The sequence below is a fragment of the Delphinus delphis genome, chromosome 5 (assembly GCF_949987515.2).
Source record: "Delphinus delphis chromosome 5, mDelDel1.2, whole genome shotgun sequence".
Taxonomy (NCBI): Eukaryota; Metazoa; Chordata; class Mammalia; order Artiodactyla; family Delphinidae; genus Delphinus; species Delphinus delphis.
Window position 1 is genome coordinate 49,064,758 of NC_082687.1, and position 21,536 is coordinate 49,086,293.

General features: G+C 36.0%; 1 protein-coding gene across 8 annotated transcripts in view; it reads left to right on the forward strand.

The window, feature by feature from the left end:
• ANKRD17 (ankyrin repeat domain 17) overlaps positions 1–21,536 on the forward strand; it is a 161,249-nt gene that overhangs the window by 3,373 nt on the left and 136,340 nt on the right. Inside the window, exon 1 of one of the 8 annotated variants that reach the window (XM_060012402.1) lies at positions 961–16,531. The exons of the other annotated variants lie outside the window; for them this stretch is intronic. The gene's annotated coding sequence lies outside the window, so the exon portion shown is untranslated. Of the gene's footprint in view, positions 1–960; positions 16,532–21,536 lie in introns of those variants that run through there. 8 annotated transcript variants of the gene reach the window in all.

Here is a 21,536-nt window from a genome sequence, read left to right on the forward strand (position 1 = left end):
GGATAATCATGTTTTAGATAATTTGTGTAACTTCAGATATTCCTTTACCCACCTCCCCAATCTGATGCAAAACCTTAGATCAAAAACTGAAAATTGCAGTAATTTCTCAGCTTTCAGTGGGTGACTAACCAATATGGAAAATAGAAATGTATTTCCTAACATAAAAGTTGTGATGCACATCTTTTCCGATTAGTGGATTTCCGATTAGATGGAGCTTGGATTCATATCTTTGGTCCATCACACACTACGTTTGTGATCTTGGGCAAGTTACATAACCTCTCTCCTGTTTCCTTATATGTTAATGGTGATAATAGTAGATTCTATCTTATAGCATTGTTTTGAGAATTAAATGAGTTAATACAGTTTTCATGTATTCCCATTTTCACCCTTAGGTGTTGTCATATTTGTTTCATTATTCATAAATGTTTGGAGTTTCTACTATATGGTAGGAGTTTTACTGTACTGAGTAAGCAACGGTGAGCAAAACTATTTTAAGACATTGATTTAAAAATATACCAATGATTAAATATAAGTTTGAGGAAGTATGAGAGTGAAAGCAAATGGTTAGATGTATATCCTGAATAAAGTATATGAGAAGTATACAGATGTTCGGAGGGGATATTCATACTCATTTTAAAGGCAAAGATACTGGGTTAGAAGGGTTTTATTTAGGTAACTTCATTAGGGTCACGTAGCTGATAAGTGGCAGAGTGGACTTAACCTGTGTTTGTTTGATTCAAAGCAAAGCCTGCCTATTCATTCACTCATTCACATACTCTGGTATGCCGTGTGATGTTGAGTACGACATCAGTGATGTTGGCATTTCAGATGAGTTAAAACAAATTCAGATGGCATAGGGGAAGATACTTTTTGGCAGTAGGACAACCACTGAAGACAAATTAGCTACCCTGAGCTTTGCTTTTCTTGTTCTGAAAAGCTCATTAAAAAAAAAAAATACAGAGAAGTACAGATAAATATATTCATATTTCCACCATTTAGAATTAACAGTTGCTAACAGAATGAAACTTTATAGTGAAAACCACCTTGTTTAGAGGCAATCTTTTTGCTTCTCCCTGCCTTTCAAGACTTACGCTTTTTAAGGTTATCTTAGAAAAAAAAAATTTCCTTTTAAATAGGAGATGTTAATTTAGGGTCTGGATAGGCTGTGAATACCCTGGAGTTAAACTCAAGATTTTGTTGAAGGTGCTTATAAGTTGTTGTTGTTTTTCTTCTTTTCTTCCCTTAACCTGTAGTATGTGTGTAAAACTTTCATTAGATACCATACTCAGAAGTATATGACCACCTCCTCCCTCCTTCCTACCTTGTTATTTTGAAACATTCTCACTGCGTGGTTGTGGGAAATCAGGCGAGCATTTATATGGATTGTTTAGAATTGGGAAACTTGCTTCTAAGGTAATGTGGTAATGAAGAAAGCATATTTATGTTGTGAAGTAGGGGGTTGCAGATTTATCTTTCTGGTAAATTAGCCCTATGCCTACTCTCTTTTCTCTTAAATTCTCATATTTTGCCTTTTAATCGATGAAGCATTTTCATCTAGTCTGCTATGTTCTGTCAGATCCAAAGACAGAAAACTTGTCTTACATATCTCTCTATCTCCTACTGCACTGTACCATGTGTGTTATTAATAAGTCATAGCGTCTTACCTTTGCTAGGATTTGGTGAAGTCAGATCTCCGAAGTAAAAATAGTTTATAAATATATCTTATTTAGTTACTTTGGACATATTTGGTACCTCAAGTCTTTTTTATTTTTTTAAAGATTTCTTCTTTTTTCAAAATATTTATGTATTTATTTATTTGGTTGCATTGGGTCTTAGTTGCGGCAGGCGGGCCCCTTAGTTGTGGCTTGCGGGCTCCTTAATTGCAGCTCGCCGGCTCCTTAGTTGCAGCACGTAGGCTCCTTAGTTGTAGCATGCGAACTCTTAGTTGCAGTGTGCATGTGGGATCTAGTTCCCTGACCAGGGATCGGACCCCGGGCCCCCTGCACTGGGAGCGCAGAGTCTTATCCACTTGCGCCACCAGGGAAGTCCCTGGACCTCAAGTCTTAAGGTAACAGAACTTGCTTGCAGCTATTTATGGTGGACCCCTGTCAGATGCTTTTATGGGATTCTAATTACTCAGTTTAGTCTAGTCATTAACCTCACCAACCTAATTGGAGTTAGTATTGTGAAAGTTTTAACTGTTGAATAATCATCAAAGCAGTACATTTTGACTCCCAGAAATTCACTAGACTATTTGCTAGACTGCTTCTACTAGCATCCAGATTAGACCATCAGTTGACTAGCAGGTTGATTTTTAGGCCCTTGAGAGTATTTGCACTTATGACAGTATATTCTGTATTTTTTAAGGATAATTTAGTGGCTTAGGAAATGTGGATATAATGAGCTTCCTTATAATTTTTCCGTACTTGACCATAGACAAAAAGGAATTTTTACTTCCTAATGGTATGTGAATTAGTGCCTGCTGATACCACTTATATTTTTGTTAGGACCGATAGGGGGCACCAACATCCATGGTAACCTATTCCAAATCTGACTAACTTCCTTCAGCTTTCGCCTTTTGAAAAAAAAAAAGTCATTAGGGAATAGAAGGTGATGGGTAGATATGAATACTCCTTCGAGTGCTTGGAACCTTACCTTCCTGGTAGAGTTATGCCTATCCATTTGCCACCCAGAAGCAAAATACCCTTCCTGACTTAACGGTGTTTTTACTTCTTAACTTTTTTTTCTTTTGTCTTTAGAAACTATTCTTATCGAATCATGAGGGGAAGTGGAATTGTAGAGCATTATAGGTATCATTTTATCATGATTTGTAATTTAGGGTTTTAATTATTGAAAAGGGACATGCTGGAAATTTTATCTTCCCCAAGAATGCTATGAAAAAATCAATATAGACTTAATTATTGAAAGCATAACTTAGGTTGACTTCTGTCATCCTACGAAACTCATAAACATTACCTGATCTTTTTAGAGTTGACTTTTTACGTTTACTTCAGGGTGAAACTAGAGATAAAAGAGGGTCAGGTGGAAAAACATGTAAATATCACAATACTTTAGGAATTCCTTTTGGAGCCAATATTATTAGTGTTCTTATAGATAATTTTGATATATAATAAAATCTCTCAAAGTATGTAGATAGATCATATTGAATTGTACTGATGGGAATGGACAACAAGATTATTGAGAATAGATTGAAAATTTTAAATAGGTTTATATGAGTCATGGGTAAAAAAATGTGCTTTTTTGATTAAATGGTCTGAAACAAAGCATGCTTTTTCAGTAAAAGTTCAACATAATGTTAAACAAGATTAAATAAGGTATTAGAGATAACCAAAGTCATAATTCTAATTTTAAATAATGCTAAGATACATCTGCAAAAAATAGATTATATATATTTCTGCCTGCTGTACCGTGAAAATGATTACTAAAACTAAGGAAGTTCTAGAGAGAGAGTTTAAAAATGATTGGAGGGTGAGGGATGGAAGCCATGATCAAGGAGGACTGCTGATTATCCTTAATTATATTCTCATTGCTCTTATTATTTAATGTTCAAATTAACCAGTTACTCAAACTGAGTCACAACATGTATTAGTGTTATTTCAATTTTGAAAATAAGTAAACTCATTTCTCATTTCTTGAGATTATTTGAAAGTATAGACTAGACATGGCAAATTTATGAAACTAGTTTATAGCTGTGCATCTCCGGTAGGGTGTATTCCCCTCCCGAGCTATCATTTGGTCTCATTTAATCTTTAATTTTTTAATCCTCCCTGCCCCCCAGTAAAAAAGAAAGGAACAGAAAAGAAAAGTGGAGAAATAAAAGACCTATCCTAAAATTAATTCTTGGCTTGGTCTTTCCTCATGGAGTGTTTTTTAATTAAAGAACATTTGAATGAAAAATATTTCAGAGAGATCTGTGGAAAAATTGGTTTCATCAGTTTTGAATTTGGAATAAAAAAACATTAACATGAAGTTCTGTTTTCCTTTTCTTCTTTCCTATTGCCCTAAATCTGAAACCTGAGAAGAAAAGGAAGTCTTCCTGTTTGTGTTACACCAAATCTGTTTTCAGTTTAGTCTTTAACCCCGTTATTGTCTTTTCCCTTCTCTGTGCCACATTTCCCTCTTGTTTTTTATATGAAGTTAATAACAAAAATAGTCCTGTTGCAAAGCCTCTAGTGTAGTTCTTACTAGTGTGAGATTTGGTATAGGAGTGGATTCTTTTACTTGTGAAACATTTATTGTGTATCTACTATGTGTGGCTGTTTTTACTATATAATAATCTCAACCATTTCCTTCTCAGGGAATATGAAAAAGTTAGCTATATTTAAAATCATAGCTCTATATAGTTAGTAAAACTTTTAAACTTGCACACGTGAAAACTTAACACAGTGATGGAATTCTGTTTTTTATGATTTTTAGAAGATAAGTATCACTATTAGTATATTTTTCTAACTAAGTTTATTTAAGAGGCATTATTGAGACCTAGCATAATCACTTCGGAATTTTGAGGGTTTTGAAGAAATTGAGACATTATTCCCAGCTTCATAAAATTTAAATCTTGTTGAGACAAAATTAATAATAATTTAAAACTGTGAGGATGATTTTAATCCTGTATGATTACTTTACTTGGGAGTCTAACAGTTTTCAGTGTATCTGTGTGCCTTTAGAATTGGTCTCATTATAGGGATTGTTCTGTTTTTGCATACTGATAGTGTAGACTTTACATCTTTTATGAGTGTCTCTTGGAATACTCACTAATTTGGGGTATTTTTTTTTATTTAAAAATTTTTTTTAAGATGAGGCCTGTTATGTGATACTTTTTTAGAGTGTCCTTGACTACTAAGTTACACCAAAGAAACATTCATTCTAATTTTACCCTGAAGATTTTGTAGTAAGAAAAGAGGTAGCTATACTAGTATACTTACGGTTGCTACAGGTAGAGATGGGTTAGAATATGAAAAATTGAGTTACAGGGCAATGTCAAATATCTTTTAAATTAGATCTTAAATACAGTGTTTCTATAATTAAACATAATTAATTAAGCATACATATTTGTAGAAACTTACACATATTTGTAGAAAATTTGACAAAATCAAAAAATATCTAAGGAATACAAAAATCATCTAATCTTTTTTCCAGAATTAATCATTATTATTTGAAATCATCTTTGCATTCTTTTTTTCCTCAGATAATGATTACGTATTTATTTAACTATAAAAACTAGTGATGCTTGTTTTGTAAAAAAAAAAAAAGAGTCTTCTAATACATGAAGGTTTTATCCAACTCTTAGAGTAAATGCTGCTAACAGCTTGGTGTATATCAAATGGTCTAGTTTCTTTGTTGGTGAGAGTGAGTTGAATGAGAGAGATGGTGTGGGTGTGGGTATGTGTGTGTGTGGGGGGGTGTCTGAGAGAGTATGTTAGGATTTGGCTCATTCTCATTTACTTATGAATGTTTCACAGTATGATGTTCATAATTTATTTGATCTTTTATGTTGGTAGACAGATTGTTTTCAGGACATTGCTATCACATACACATTGCTGAAGTGAACATCCTTTTACAGTTATTTTTGAGTATAAAAGTATTTCTTTGGAATGGATTCCTGGAAATGGAATTTAAGGGCCAGAGGTTATTCACGTGTTAATTTGATAAATGCTCCCAAGTTTTACTTCCATCAGCAGTGTGTAAGAATGCCACTGGATTTGATCATCTTAGTTTTTAAAATCTGTTAAACAAAAAATAGTGTTTTGTTTTTGTTTTCCTTATTACTGTTGACATTGAGCAAATTTTCCTGTTTATTTTTTATTTGGATTTCTTTTGAAAATTTCCTGTTTTATCTATTATTACAGTTGTTACTTATTCTATTAGAGTTTTTTTTTCTTAGTGATTTGTGATGCTGTTTATATTTATGGGTATTAATCCTTCACGGTGTTGTTGCAACATATTCTCTGTTTACATTATTTTTACAACGTAGAAAATTTTTTATTTTTTTGTAGTAAGATGAATTATTCTTTTATGACTCCTTCTTTACCCCAGTATTTAAACAAAATTTCTTAGATATTTTCTTTTGATACTTCTATACTTTTTTTCCCAAAGATACATGGATATCTTTTTGGATATAGTATTTAATTGTTTATCCATTTCTTATTTACTCTTTTCATCAGCATTTGACCTTGCTGACCAATCCTTGCCTCTTAAAAAGTGCTATTCTCTTTGCTAATGTAATACCCCCCTCTCCTGTTTTTACATTACTAGCTGCTTTTTTTGGTCTTCTTGCTTCCTCCCACCCCCTTCACTGTACATCCTTTGGTTATTTAGTACATCATTGCTCATTCCTGGGCCCTTTTTGGTCTTTTATCTGCTTACTTCTTAGGTGATTTTATCTAGTTTTGTGTCTTTATATATGCATTTGCTAATGACTCTCAAGTTTATATCTCCAATATAAACCTTTCTTCTTGAGTACCGGGCTAAAACTTCTGGCCACCCAACAGTTGTACAAACCTTTCTTCTAACACATAGTCTTCTTTCTTCCTCAAGAGAATCAATCCAAAGTCCCATCTGGATACTACATATAGCTCACAGTGTAGGATATCTACATAATGCTTGTCCTCTTAATTCAGTCCAGTAATCTGTAAAATAATAAAAAACGTATCTATCCTTCCTTTGCCCAACCCATTGTACAGTGGTGAATAGGAATAGGATAATCATAATGACAGCTTCTTTGGAGAAGGAAGGAGTAAGTAGACAGCAGTCATTGGTCCATAGTAACAATGAAATCCTTCTGGACAGGAGAAGACTGCCCTGGCAACTATGTAAAATCCTTGGTTAAACTCTGATTTTGCTCTCTGGGAGGAATGCCCTTTTGAATATTGTGTGTGTCCTTGGCTTTGTTCTTTGGTGATTATTCCTTGTTATCTTCCTTTGCCACATCTGAAGTAGTAGGCATTTGAGATTGCAAAACTTTTATAGCACTGTACCAGTTGGCATACATTTAGGGGCTGCGGGGTTACTTAAAGTTCAGTTATAGAGTTTTATAGGCCAGTAATGTGGTTTGATGGTAAATCTGTCTCAAACATTTAATAGATTTCTGTTCTGTTTTCTTTAAGTCAGTACCATGTGATATTAACTACAGCAGGTCTCTTTTTGTCATATTTATTTTGAAATCAACTCATTCTCTTACTTCTCTCTCTACTAGGCCTTTTCCTTTCTCCCTGTCTTACCTGGCTACCTTGAGGGCATCTGAAATAATAGGCTTCGGTGACATATCAGTCAGGATTTAACCAGAGAGGCAGAACAAGTAGGAGGTTTATATATGCTAGATAGATAGATAGATAGGTAGAAAGATAGATAGATAGGTATATATTAAGAAATTTATTACAAGGAATTGGCTTACACAATTCTGGGGGCTGGCTAACAAATCTAAAATTTGTAAGGTAAGCAGTTGAAAAGGTAAGAGCTCAGGCAGGCTGGAACACATGGGCATATGCTGAAGCTGTTCTCCATAGGCAATTAGAAAAGGAAGATCCGGTGAAGGGATAGCAGCTATAGACTCAGCTGGTGTTTGGAGTCATATTTGTCAGGAAGAATCCAGTCTCTTTTAAGAGCTCAGCTGACTAGGTCCAGCTCACTAAGGATGATCACCCTAGCTTATTAGGGACTTTAATTATATCTGCAAATCCCGCCCCCCTACCTCTAACAGCAGCACCTAGATTAGTGTCTGAATAACTGAGAGAAAGTATTTACCAAATGGCTGTTGCCCTTCTTTCCTCTTAGTTTACCCTAACCAACTTGACACATCAAAAATCATCATAGGTGGGAAAGAAACACCCTGTACCTGATCTTTGTTACTGTCTGACAAAGAATCTCTGAGGTCAGAAAGTTAACTCCTTGTGTTTGGAATGCAGAAACAACTGCCTTTCCCAAACTTGAGAGACCCCAAATTAGACTGTTATAGAGTAGGGTTTGCTACTGAGAGATCTTCTCAGAGAGATCTCTGCTTACAAACTGCCTTATTCATAGTTGAGTTGATCTTTCTAGTTATTCTTTAAACAGCTAACACATCAATATTTTGAGTTTTTCTAATTGCTTTTCTTGGAGCTCCATACCTGGTAGTCTTGTGATGTGCCCTACTCGTTATTGCAGGCAAGAGTTTTACAAGATGCTTTGCTACTGCATAAGACTTGCTGGCTTCCCAGCCTGATACGCTTCCTTGCTACCTGTCTTCTAAGCCTTATCAGAATTTTTAGGAATTTGTTATTGCAGCATTCCACTACTAACTTACTGTATTAGTTACGGTATAGGATGGGTTATTTGAACAAAGAGACTCCAAAATACATGAAGTTCAAACAGGGTAGATTATGTGATAATCTGGGGGTAGTCCTTCATGTCATTCGTAGATCTAAGTTTCTACTGTTTTGTTACACCATCCCTTAACCTGTGCTGTCTAATATGGTAGTGACTAGCCATATTATGGCTACTGAGCACTTGAAATGTGGCTCTGGATTTTTAATTTTATTTAATTTTAAATTAATGTAATTTAAATAATCATATGTGGCTAGTGGCTACCATATTGGAGAATGAAGATACAGAATGTTTCCATCATCACAGAAAGTTTTATTGAATAGCTGTGCCTTAGAGTGTTGACTTCATCTACAAGTTCTAATCTGGTTTACTAGCATTATGTCCATGTTTCACCCTATTGTGGGCTGAATTGTGTTTCCTCACAATTCATGCTGAAGCCCTAACCCCCAGTATCTCAGGATGTGACAGGTTAAATCAGGTCATGTAGGGTGTGCTCTAATCCAGTCTGACAGACATCCTTATAAGAAGAAGAAATTTGGACATAAAAAGAGACACCAGGGATGTGTACACAGAGAGAAAAGGCCATGTGAGGGCACAGTGAGAAGACGGCTATCTGTAAACCAAGGAGAGAGGCCTTAGAAGAAACCACACCTGCTGACACCTTGATCTTGGACTTCTAGCCTCAGTAACTGTGAGAAAATAAATTGCTGTTGTTTAAGCCACCCGGTCTATGTATTTTGCAAGGCAGCCCTTGCAAACTAATACACAGCCCATGAGAAATAAGAACTAGAAAAGTGAGCACAGATAGCTTCCTTTTAAGGAGTTGACCAAGAAATTGCAAACATTACTTCCTGTTATATCCTGTTGGCCAGAACTTAGTTATATGTCCATACCTAGGACCTAGCTCTTGCTCTATGGGCATTATACCCAGATACAACTTGTGGGAGAAGTGTTTTACTAAAAGAAAAAGGGGAGTGTGGATATTGGGGGATAGTTAAAGACTTACACCAATATAATTCTAGGATTACATTGTCCTTATGGCTAGCAATATAAGAAAAAAAGTCACTTCTGGCTCCTGAAATATTCTTTTTGGCCTAGTTTGGGTCATGTGTCCATTGCTGAACCAGCAACTTCTACTACGGAAGAAGATTTCTTTGTTCAGGCCTACATCATGTCTTTCCACTCCATCTTGGAGGTGGACTAGGAGAGGTCATTCCCACCTGAGCCATCTCTCTCCATCTTTGCTGCCATTACCCTAGTGCTGGCTATTATCTTACTTAGACTTCATAGCAGCCTCCTAATTTGATCTCCTAGCTTTCTCTTCTGGTCTCACCATACTCCATTTATTATTCATGCAACAACTAAGCTAATCTTTCTGAAATGTAAATTGTTATTTGACTTCTCATCTCTCTTAGAATAAAGCCCAAACTTCTAACTTGGCCTTAGGATGTTATATTGACTCCAATAAATGATTGTCTTTTGTCTCTTTTTCAGTATTTATATCTGTCGTTTGTTTTTCTTCTCTTATTGCATCAGATTTGAACAGGCCCAAAATGTTGAATAAAAGTGGTAATATAGGCTATCCTTGTCTTTCCCTTGTTTTAATGGGAGTGCTGTTGGGTCACTATTAAGTATAATCCTTTATCAATTTAGTATATCTCTTTCTTTTACCCTACTAAATATTAGCAGAAATGTATACTGAATTTTGTCAAATGCTTTTTTGGCATCTATTGAAAAGATCATTTCTTCCTCTCCCTCCAATCTCTTCATATAATGAATTGCAATAATAAATTTCCTAATTACCTGTGTTTGAGATACTTATTATGATGTAGTTTTCTTTTAACATACTGTTGGGTTTGATTTCATTAAGCTTTTGATTTATATTTTCTATGGAGATTATTCATTTCATATTAGATTTTCAAATTTATTGGGAGAAACTATAGATAATTTCCTTCTTACATCAGTCTTATAAAATTTGTGCTTTATAGATTTAATTTATATGCATCCTTTTTCCTTTCAGTCTTATATGTTGTATTTTTAACTGTTTTTGCCATTGAGTTGTTAGAAGTTCGATCAAGTGCTTTATTTGATCTCTTTATAGTCAAGTAATTTTTTAAGTGGCTTAAGTAATTTAGTGTGTACTTCTTAATTGTGTATAATTTAAACAATTTAATAACAATACAACAAAAATTTTATTGTTTTAAGCACTTAAGTGTACAGTTCAGTAATGTTAAGTATATTCACATTGTTGTGTAACAGATGTTCAGAACTTTTTCATCTGGTAAAACTGAAATTCTCTACTCATTAGACAGCAACTTTACATTCTCCTTTCCGCCAACTCCTGGCAGCCAACATTCTACTTTCTGTTTCTATGAATTTGACTACTTTAGATACTTCATATAAGTAGAATCATATAGTACTTGTCTTTTTGTGACTGGCTTATTTCACTTAACATGATGTCCTGAGATTCATACATGTTGTATCATGTAACAGGATTTCCTTCCCTTCTAAGACTGAATATCCCATTGTATGTATATATACCACATTTTGTTTTATCCATATATCCATCGACGGACATTTGGGTTGCTTCCACCTCTTGGCTTATTGTGCCTGTTAATTTTTACACTCAATTCTTGTAATTCGAATTTATACTGGCTTTGGAGGAAGACATGAACTTAGTCTTATGTTTCCAAATAGTTAATCAGTTGATTTAGCTATTTCATCATCTATCCTTTCCCACTATTTGAAGTACTACCTTTATTTCATATATTTAGACAATAGAACAATAGACTGGGTTATATCTGCTCAGTATGTATATCTTTATATGTATTGTATTTGTATAACCTTAAGGCCCACGTACTAAAATTAGTTGTTTGTACTAAGCAATTTCCTGTGCTTTTTGACAAGTAGCTAACATCTGTAGGGTTTTATGGTTAACAAAGTAATGTTCCATATTTTTCATCTTACTTAGTGGTCTTTTGAAAAAAATATATATATATATATTTTTTTTTACTGCCTGTTAAGCCTGTAAGCAGGGTTGGCTTCTTTCCTTCCTTTCTTCCCTCCCTCTCTTCCAGATTTCTACTAAAGAAGTAAAGGTGCCTTCAGCACCAGCATCTGTACCATGTTCTTATTGATTTGTGATGTCATTAGCCTTAACTAGGCTGCCTTTTGGACTTGAACACCTCCATAACACTATTAGAGCAGGATCTACAAACTATGAATGTGTTTTAGTTCTCTTGCATTATCATTCTGGTGTTCTTTAGTTTTGTTTCAATATTTTAAAAATATATCTCAAATAAACCAGGAATAATTTAATACTTATGCAGCTGCTATTCAGGAAATGCCAAAATAGCAGAGCTGCTATATGACCTGAGATAGATGTTTTAATTCTATTGAAGAGATGATACATCTTTTAAACTGAACCTATGCTAAAGTATGTAGCAAAGTTACTAAACTATGACTGATGTTTGTTTATTTAATGTTGGTGGAGTCTTAAAGGGAGATTGCATTATCTTTTTTTTGTTATTAAATCATGTAGTAAATGTAAATTGTGTACTTGTGTAAACAAATTTTTGTTTTGCATAAATGGGGTCATTATAAAAATATTACGAAAATTTCTTTTTAAAATTAATGGTCTTATCATAGACTTTTCCCATATAAATACACTTATCGTTTATCTTATTCTTCTTAATGGCTGTGCAGTGTTCCCTTGTCAGGTATCATGACTTCCCTGGTTTTATTGAGTGTTTTGGCTGTGTCCAGTGTTCTACTACAAACAATACTGCAGTGGACTCTTTTTGATATGTATCTCTGTGTATGTGTGTCTGTATTTTGGTAGGATGTATTCCAATGGTGAAAGTGCTAGACCAAGGGTACATGGGTCTCTTCCTGTAACTCCCATTTTGTTATGTGTATGAGCACTGTATTTTTAAAACTACAGTGGTTTTGTAGTGGTTTAGTATGTTTTAGGATGTGCTATGTCAGATGTCAGCTTTCAAGCCCCATTAATATCTATTCTCTGTGGATGTCACTCTGATAGCTGCTTTACCCATTAAGAGCCAGATAAAATATCACCTCTTCCCTGAAAGTATTCATAACACTTAGAACATTGGGTAATTATAACCTCAATAACTAGTATTTTAATAACTAGTATTTTAATGAGTGCTTACTATATACCAGGCACAGTTCTAATTGCTTTATGTATAGTATCTCATTTAACCCTCACAACTCTAAGAGGTAGATAATAATATTATGCACAGTTTGTAGTTGAAAAAAAATCAGGGAAAAGAATAACTTGCTCAAGGTCACAGTAAATGATGGAAATAAGATACAAACATGGGCAGTCTCACATCAAAGTCTGCTTTTTTTAACTTCTATAGTTCACTGCCTCCCTACTACTCTTTCATGGTCTCCCTAGTAATTGCTCAAGAGATGTTTTGTATAAATTGTAGAACTCACTAGCTTATTTCATGTTGCATTTTGGTCATCTTTACAGATCTGTGTGAATGACATCTTTTTCTAGTTTATGACTTACGCCTGGGTCATTATACATAAGCAGTAATAGTCCTGGTATGTTTAAGAGTCGGTTAGAACACCATATTATAAAACTGCACCCCACACCCTTCAAAAAAAAGACTTTATAGGAGTGTAGTTAATGTTGCTCTGTTCTGTTACATCTTGTTGTTTCCCTAACTCCATCTTGGGAAAAATTCATGTGATTGATCTTGAGATGGATTTCATAGATTGTGAGTGAATCGTATACTATTCTTCCCCTTTTCTGGAACGTCAAGTGAAAATAGATACCTTGTAGGTGACCTCTTTTACAGTAAGTTCTTAAAATGTGAAGTGAAAAGAATGCTGTCTTAGACCCTACTACATCTCTCAATTCATGCTGTCAAGTAAGTGTGATGTGCAAGCTAAATCTCTCAGCCTCACCTAAGAGGGACATCATAATACCTTCTTTTGCTGGGGGTCAGATTAGCTAAGTGTGTGCAAACATTTGTGAACTATAACAGTCTCCGTAAATATTAGTTTTTAAAACTGAAGTTTGAGGAAGAATGGAGAGTGTTGTAAAAATGGGGTTACTGACTAGTAATATGTTTGGTTGTTTTTAAAAAATACAATTTAAAATCTGTAAGTTAGAAAAATCTGACTCTTTTATTTTCTTTCCTGACTCCATTTAATTTGATTATTTTATTGAATTCATAGACTGCCAATAAAACTCTTCAGCTGTAATTGTGCATGTGGGTTAATTTATTTTAGGTGGAGCCGGTGTTAGCATAGGAAGTGGGATTCTGTAATGAAGATTCCACAAATAATAGTTGTGTGGGTTAAATGATCTTTTAGGATTATATCCTGGATTCATTAGATCTTTAGTATTTAAATAGAATATATTCTTAAATTCCCCCAGAATTTAAAGTTTTTTTTACTACTTAATTATACTGTTAATAAAGAGGGACAGATAAGAGTAATGGGAAAGTCAACATCCTTTTCTTACTCTTTTATCTCCTTTTCTGGGAATGATGAGGCAAGCCGTATTCGGTGACTTCTCTGCTGTAGGCTTAGCAGGTGATTCAGTGGTTCTAGATAAAATGGCCAGATATCAAAGCAAAGATCTGACCATGCTGTTTTCTTAAGTCTCAGAACTTTTTTTTAAAAATAAATTTATTTATTTTATTTATTTATTTTTGGCTGCATTGGGTCTTCGTTGCTGTGCACGGGTTTTCTCTACTTGTGGCGAGTGGGGGCTACTCTTCGTTGTGGTGTGCGGGCTTCTCATTGCGGTGGCTTCTCGTTGTGGAGCATGGGCTCTAGGCGCATGGGCTTCAGTATTTGTGGCACGTGGGCTCAGTAGTTGTGGTTCGCAGGCCCTAGAGCGCAGGCTCAGTAATTGTGGCGTGCTGGCTTAGTTGCTCCACGGCATGTGGGATCTTCCCGGACCAGGGCTTGAACCCGTGTCCCCTGCATTGGCAGGCAGATTCTTAATCACTGCGCCACCAGGGAAGCCCCTTAAGTCTCAGAACTTTGAAAACATATCCCTAACTTACTTTGTGGATTGTTCTTTCACTTGTACCTTTCCTTCCTTTTTTTTTTTCTTACTCTGCCCAGTATTACCACCTCTCAGTCCAAGATCCACTCCACTATTCGACCCAGTTTGCTGGCTCCAACCCAAACTCTGGTACTGGGTTCTCTTAGCCAGAGCCGTGTTCTGGAATATATTTTAAGTTGTTAATGTGTTTTAGGTATGTGGGAGGTGTTTTGATATGTAGAAGTTCTTGCCTACTTTATCCTTATCACCAGATCCTCTTATCTTGTATGCCAAGACATAAAAAACATGGGCTTGGTATTGCAGCTTTTTGTCTCCATGCATGAGCAACTTCGTTTTGTTTCCCATGGAGCCCAGAAGAATAGCAAGGGGAGCCATTCATTGGCTTAGACAGCCTTGAATGTTAAGATTCATAAATCTTAATCAAATACTAAGGGCTTCTGACCTTACTACTAGAAGCAGAAGTTTCCCTGAAAATCTTAATTGAAGGGTCAGATTCCAGTTTCATTAAACCCCGGGCATGTGAATACTTGGCAATTTCTGTGCCTGACATAAAATTACATTCCATTATAAAATAACCCATTGCCTTTGTATTTGTTTTCCAATATTTCTCCTGGAAAAAAAACATTATATGGAAAAAGTTTAAAATCAAGTTGGGAAACTTTTGCATCCTGCTTTAATACTTTGTGACTTTGGGAAAATTACTGTTTAACCTCATTTTCTTCATCCATGTTGGGACTAATAATTTTTTCTAACAGAGTTTTTCTAAAGAATGGAGATAATCTCTATATCTAGTACACTGTCTTATATGTTGGAGGTATTCATTACTTAGTTTTTTTGTATTTAATTGTTAAATGTAATTCTTGAATGAAGTTGTCATTGTTCTTTTCCAGTCAGGAGCAGTTTTCTTTACCTTTTTTAGGTCATGGATTTTAGTTAGATTCTGATGAAAACTGTGGACCCCTTCTCCCTCATATGTACTTAAATATATACATACAGCATTTTGCAAATTTCAGGAGGCTAGAACTTTTGAGGCATAGGTCTATGAACCGTGAATTATTTACCTTAGGTGATGAGTACTGGATTTCATCTTTCATCCACTGAGGAGTTCAATGACCTTCTGTACTTTTTATCACCTCTAAAATTAAAAAGTAAACAACCCCTTCCATACCTCTCCTCAAATAATCATATCAAAGCTAAAGAATTTTTCTTCCAGAAGTGGACACTATATAACCTTTCAGAGAGTTTTCTTTGGATATATAATAGATTAGAACATTTTAAATCACTACCAGTCTTTCTTCCTTTGTTCTTTGTGAAACCATTGGAATCTTGACTCAGAAAAAACTAGTTAAGAGATAATTGGTTTCTATATATGCTTTTCTTTCCCTAGAGGTATGAAGGATGTCTTAGGAAATGATAGGATGCACTTAATAAAGTTTATAGCTATTTCCTCATTCTGTGTTTAACACCAAACTATAAAGCTTTAATTTTATTTCTTCTGGCTTATTTTACAATTTTTGTCTTAACTTTTCTTTTAAATATGGTGCATTGAGTACATTCCTTTAACTTTCTTTCTTCCCAACATCCCACTTATATGGTTTAAAGATTGAACTAAACCACAGTTTTGAAAAGCAAGGGACAGATGTTATTACACTGGTCAAACTACCTTAAAGAGGAGTAAAAGGACTTCATTAGCTCTGTAGCTTTATATGTGCTCGGATGTGTGTGGGGAAGGAGGGAAGATCCATCTTTAGGAATGGATAAGTCCATATTTGAATAATATCATCAGTACTGGTTTTCTTTCAACATTTTAGTCTCTCTTTTCTTCTGTATTAGTTTTATTTTCAGCCAGGCAAAGATGGCTGCCAGAGGAGAGGGGGGATGGGATATTATTCTAGCCAGACCTGGGTCATATGGCCACCCCAGTGGTAGCTGGGAAGACTCACCTCCACCCAAATCACATGTAATATTTTCCCCACGGACAAGAGGGATTATATTACTAGAAAAAGGGACCGGGGAGAATGTGTGTTGAACAGTAAAATTGCAGTTGACAGTCCACTACAGGTACCATCAGAGGACAAGAAATTATGAAGAAGATAGGAAGTTCATGGGATTGGATTGACAGCAAAATCTCAAAGGAAACTGGAACTCAAGATACCAGAGGTAAGCTCAGGATTTCCTAGGGGAACCTCAGAAAGACTCCAAGCTTGGAGTCAACAAGTACAGAGAACAGTAGTGGGCAATTGGGTAATAATCAAGAATTTTAAAGAATTATTTTCCAAAGTGCTGCATTAGTTGGACCTCCTTCCTGCCCTTTCTCCAGTCTTAACAGCCCTGGTGGCAGTCATGCCTGCCCTCAGGCCAGAAGTCTAACTGTTCTCTTTTAAGAAAGTAGATTAGCAATTCAGTAGGACATCTGAGGTGTTGGAACCTGAGAGAGAAGCAGAGGCACTGAAGCATGCCTCTTCAGAGAATAGCCGTTTTGGCGGATCCCAGCAAGTTTAACTTCCTGTCTAGGTACCTTTCTGGGATACCTGCTTAAATAGTACTACCCTCCCATTTAAGGGAGACACCATTTGGGAAAACAAATTCGAACAACCTCAGAGAGAGCCAAAAATAATCTTTTTTATGCCAATATAAACAGACAGACAGTTGAGGAGAATAAAGATGGAAGAGGATTAAGATGAAAGAAAGAACAGCTGACCTCAGATAAAATTCAGAAGAAAGCTTCAAAGAAAAAAAAGTGTAATATGTATTTTACTAAGATTCAAGAACATGTTGCAATGATTAATCATAGTTTCATTGAAAAAGTGGCAGAGAACCAGGACAGATTTTGAAAATTATGAAGATAAATTTTAATGGATGGGTTAAATAACAATTTAGCATGAATCAAGACTGAGTTGTTGATTTGGAGCCAAAGAGGAGGAACTCTGTGTATGTGAAGCAAAAAAAAAAAAGAAAGAAAAAAAATCTGGAAAAATTGAGAGAAAAAGAGTACGGAAAATACATCACAAAGTTTTCATATCTGTAAATATGAGTTCTAGAAGTAAAGAACAGGAAGGTGGAAAGGAGAAAAATATTGAAAGAAATCATTGAAGAAATATCATGAGCCAGAGAAAGATAATGAATTTCAGATTAAAGGAACCCATCTAATACCACACAGGATGAATGGAAAAAGACCTATATCTAGACACGTCTGGCAAAATTTCAGAACTCTAAGGATAAAAAGAAAATCCTCAGTTACTGCCAGAGACAGGGAATAAAAAATGGAAAATCAGGTCTTCCCTGGTGGCGCAGTGGTTGAGAGTCCACCTGCCAGTGCAGGGGACACGGGTTCGTGCCCCGGTCCGGGAGGATCCCACATGCCGCGGAGCAGCTGGGCCCGTGAGCCATGGCCGCTGAGCCTGCCCGTCCGGAGGCTGTGCTCTGCAACGGGAGAAGCCACAGCAGTGAGAGGCCCGCGTACCGGAAAAAAAAAAAAAGGAAAATCAAATAACTGAGTTCTTAGCAAACGTGCTGAACGCTTGAAGATAGTGAAGCAGTATTTTCATCATTTGGGGGAAAATACTGAACTTAAATTTTTTATAGTTAACCACATTATTTATCATATGAGGACAAGTATATTTTTATATTTAGAAAAACTATGTACTTGATATGAAAATATTTGAGACACTATAATACAGTGGAAAATATAATCCAAGATAGAGGATATGGTGGTAGGGCAGTGTCGGGGGGAGGAAACTGGTAGCTACAGTGGCAGTCTTGGACCTTCAAAAAGAGCCAAAGAGAGGGCTTCCCTGGTGACGCAGTGGTTGAGAGTCCACCTGCCGATGCAGTGGACATGGGTTCGTGCCCCGGTCCGGGAAGATCCCACATGCCGTGGAGCGGCTGGGCCCGCGAGTCACGGCCGCTGAGCCTGCGCGTCCGGAGCCTGTGCTCCGCAACGGGAGAGGCCACAACAGTGAGAGGCTCACACACCGCAAAAAAAAAAAAAAAAGAAAAAAAGAACCAAAGAGAGCTAGAAGAAAATTCAAGTGCTGCCACTCTTAGAAAACATGGACAATTCTATTTCAACCAGTAATGTCTAAATGATATAAAATTACATTCTCTTCAGTGATTAGTATTTACTTAGTCACATTATAAATGCAGTTAATTAATTTTTAGTTTTTAGACTCAACCTAGAAAATATATAAGATAGACTTGATTATAGTTATGGAATAGTTAAGGAGTATAGTTATAAACCTTTATAATATAAAAATAATATAACCTATAAAATTGCGAGATAGAGGGCAACAAAGGAAGGGTTAGTGCTCATTTCTTCAATGGACAGTCAATAGATAGCATATAAAAATTGGTAAATCAAGAAACAGAAGTAAAATGATGTTAAAGTTAAGCTTGTAACCGCACTGGAAGTCAGTTAACAGCGTTAACAGTGTATTGCCATTTTGTTTCAGGCCAGTAACAAAAAGATTTACTGTTCACCTTGTGCCTTTGTGGCCTTCGAATTTTTTAAAAATCGCACTTTCATGCATCATATTTATAATACTAAAAAGATTGCAGATGTGTTTCATTTATCTACCTAAATAATAATACTTTTATTTATAAAGTGCCATTCCAGGACCACATGGTTTTTAGAAATTCTGTGAGGTAGGTAGAAATGGAGGACATACAGAAATTAATTCCAAGAAATTGGAAAGTTGCATAGAATACAAATATGAATACTTTTATGTAAGATGCATAATTATTTCTTGACTGGCTTACACTCTTTATTCTGTATGTCAATTCCGGAGTCCTTTCCATGATTCTTTTTTTTTTTTTTTAATTTTATTTATCTATGGCTGTGTTGGGTCTTCGTTTCTGTGCGAGGGCTTTCTCTAGCTGCGGCAAGTGGGGGCCACTCTTCATCACGGTGCGCGGGCCTCTCACTATCGCGATCTCTCTTGTTGCGGAGCACAGGTTCCAGACGCGCAGGCTCAGTAATTGTGGCTCACGGGCCCAGTTGCTCCGTGGCATGTGGGATCTTCCCAGATCAGGGCTCGAACCCGTGTCCCCTGCATTGGCAGGCAGGTTCTCAACCACTGCGTCACCAGGGAAGCCCTTCCATGATTCTTTTAAAAAAAAAAGTTTGTTAAAAATTTGGATGTATGGGAAAATTCTGAGTCCTTCTTCCCACCAGTGCCTTTAAATAAGATGACATTTTCTCTGACATACTGAAGACTGGGATTAGAAGCCTGGTTTTTCCATAAGAAGAAAGTCATGTGATCAAGGAGAGCTACAGCTACTGGCGGCAGGGTATATCTTCTGGAAAAACTGGAAGAAAAGATGGGAATAGAGATGGCCTTTTTTATCTTTCTGAAGATAGAGCTTATCTTATGTCCCTAGCTGGACAATATTTGTTGAATGAAAGAATTTATTTTGATGCCACTTCAACTTAAAGATAGGTTGGCATCCTGTTCCTACTGTACATAGGTAAAATGTTTTTTGAAAGCCTAATTTTAGGAGTGTTGCATCAGAAACGTCTTTTGGGAAGCACATTTCTAATTGTATGTTTGTCATATTTGATTTTAAAAATCATGAAATATTATGCTGTTATATGCATATAAGTACTGAAAGTGTAAACTGCCAAGACCCTAAGACCTAAGTACACTATCTATAATGATTCTACTTAAATTATACAGTTTTCTAGGCAAGCTGGAGTGCTTAAAAAGAAATCAAATTATGCAAATATATACCCTTAAAATAACTTATGAGAAATACTTTAAAAACTAAGCATTTTACTGGAAATTGTGGAATTTGTGTTAGAGAGAGATGGTTTACCTGAGCGTACAAAAACGAATATTAAAGTATAAAATTATATTTGGCAATTCAGTTATGCTTTGAAACATTTTGTAAGCTATTGGTTTTTCAGTGGCTACCCTTTAAAGAATATTAACTGCCTTCACTGAGAGACATTGGCATATGTGTTCTTGAAGAGGATGGGAATTCTCAAGTAATTGTAAATATAGTTGACTCTGTTAAGAAATTGATGAAAGAGCTATTGAATGATATGAATGTGGGTTAAATTTGGTTTCATAAAACATAGTAGTGATTTCATAAAACATGCTGGTGTTTATCTGTTACACACATAAAAGTTGTTATATGTTAACTTCTGTTTTCTTATCTGGTGTTAGTTTTTATTAGATTTGGTAGTAAAACTGAATATCTGAAATTTGTGGGGGAAGTTGAAAGTAATGGTAGTAACATTGCTTCTAACATAGCTGTGTTGTGAGATATCTTCATGATGACCAAAGAGTCACAGTTACATTGACTGAAATCAGTATTTCTTTATATATGTATATATATATATATATATATATATATATATGGGGTTTGTGTTGGGATCTCTGGTCAGGATCAGATTAGTGGAAAAGGGACCCCATTTTGCAATTTTTGGCCTAGTTTTTTGAGGATATAGACAATTTAATGTAATACATTTCCTAGGAGATGGAATTATGAGTCTGAAAGAGTACTTGCAATAATTGCTTGCAGGCAAACCATTCCAGATTTGTTATGAATAGACTAGGCTAGAAACAGCAGAGTGGTAATTGGCATCATGAGAAACCAGACTGATTGGAGCTTGCTGCCAGCAACTCTAGGCCATCAAGCAACCAGAGAAGGAGTTGCGATTGCAAGGTTCCTTGGGTAGTTTTTGCATCCTGATTATTTTCCATGCCTTTGATACTGTCTTAAGTGACCTGGAGCTGTTTCTTGTGTCCCCTAGAGCAGGGGTCCCCAATTCCCGGGCTGTTAAGAACGCAGGCCGCACAGCAGGAGGTCAGTGGTGATGAAGCGGAGCTTCATCTGCCACTTCCCTTCACTCCCCATGGCTGGCATTACCGCCTGAACCATCCCCCCGCTCACCGCCAGGTCCTCGGAAAAATAGTCTTCCACGAAACCGGTCCCTGGTTCCAAAAAGATTGGGGACCGCTGCCCTAGAGTAGGACAGTCGTCCTTCCAGAAGGGTGGTAGAAATTGGTTAACTCAAAAAAATTGGCTTTGGACTTGTCTCTTGTTGTAATTTGCATTTTTATCCCCAGGCTCTCTACTCTCCCCACCACTGTGCTTGTGGGGTTGGGGTAGGGAGGTAGGCTGTGTGTGTGTGTGTGTGTGTGTGTGTGTGTGTGTGTGT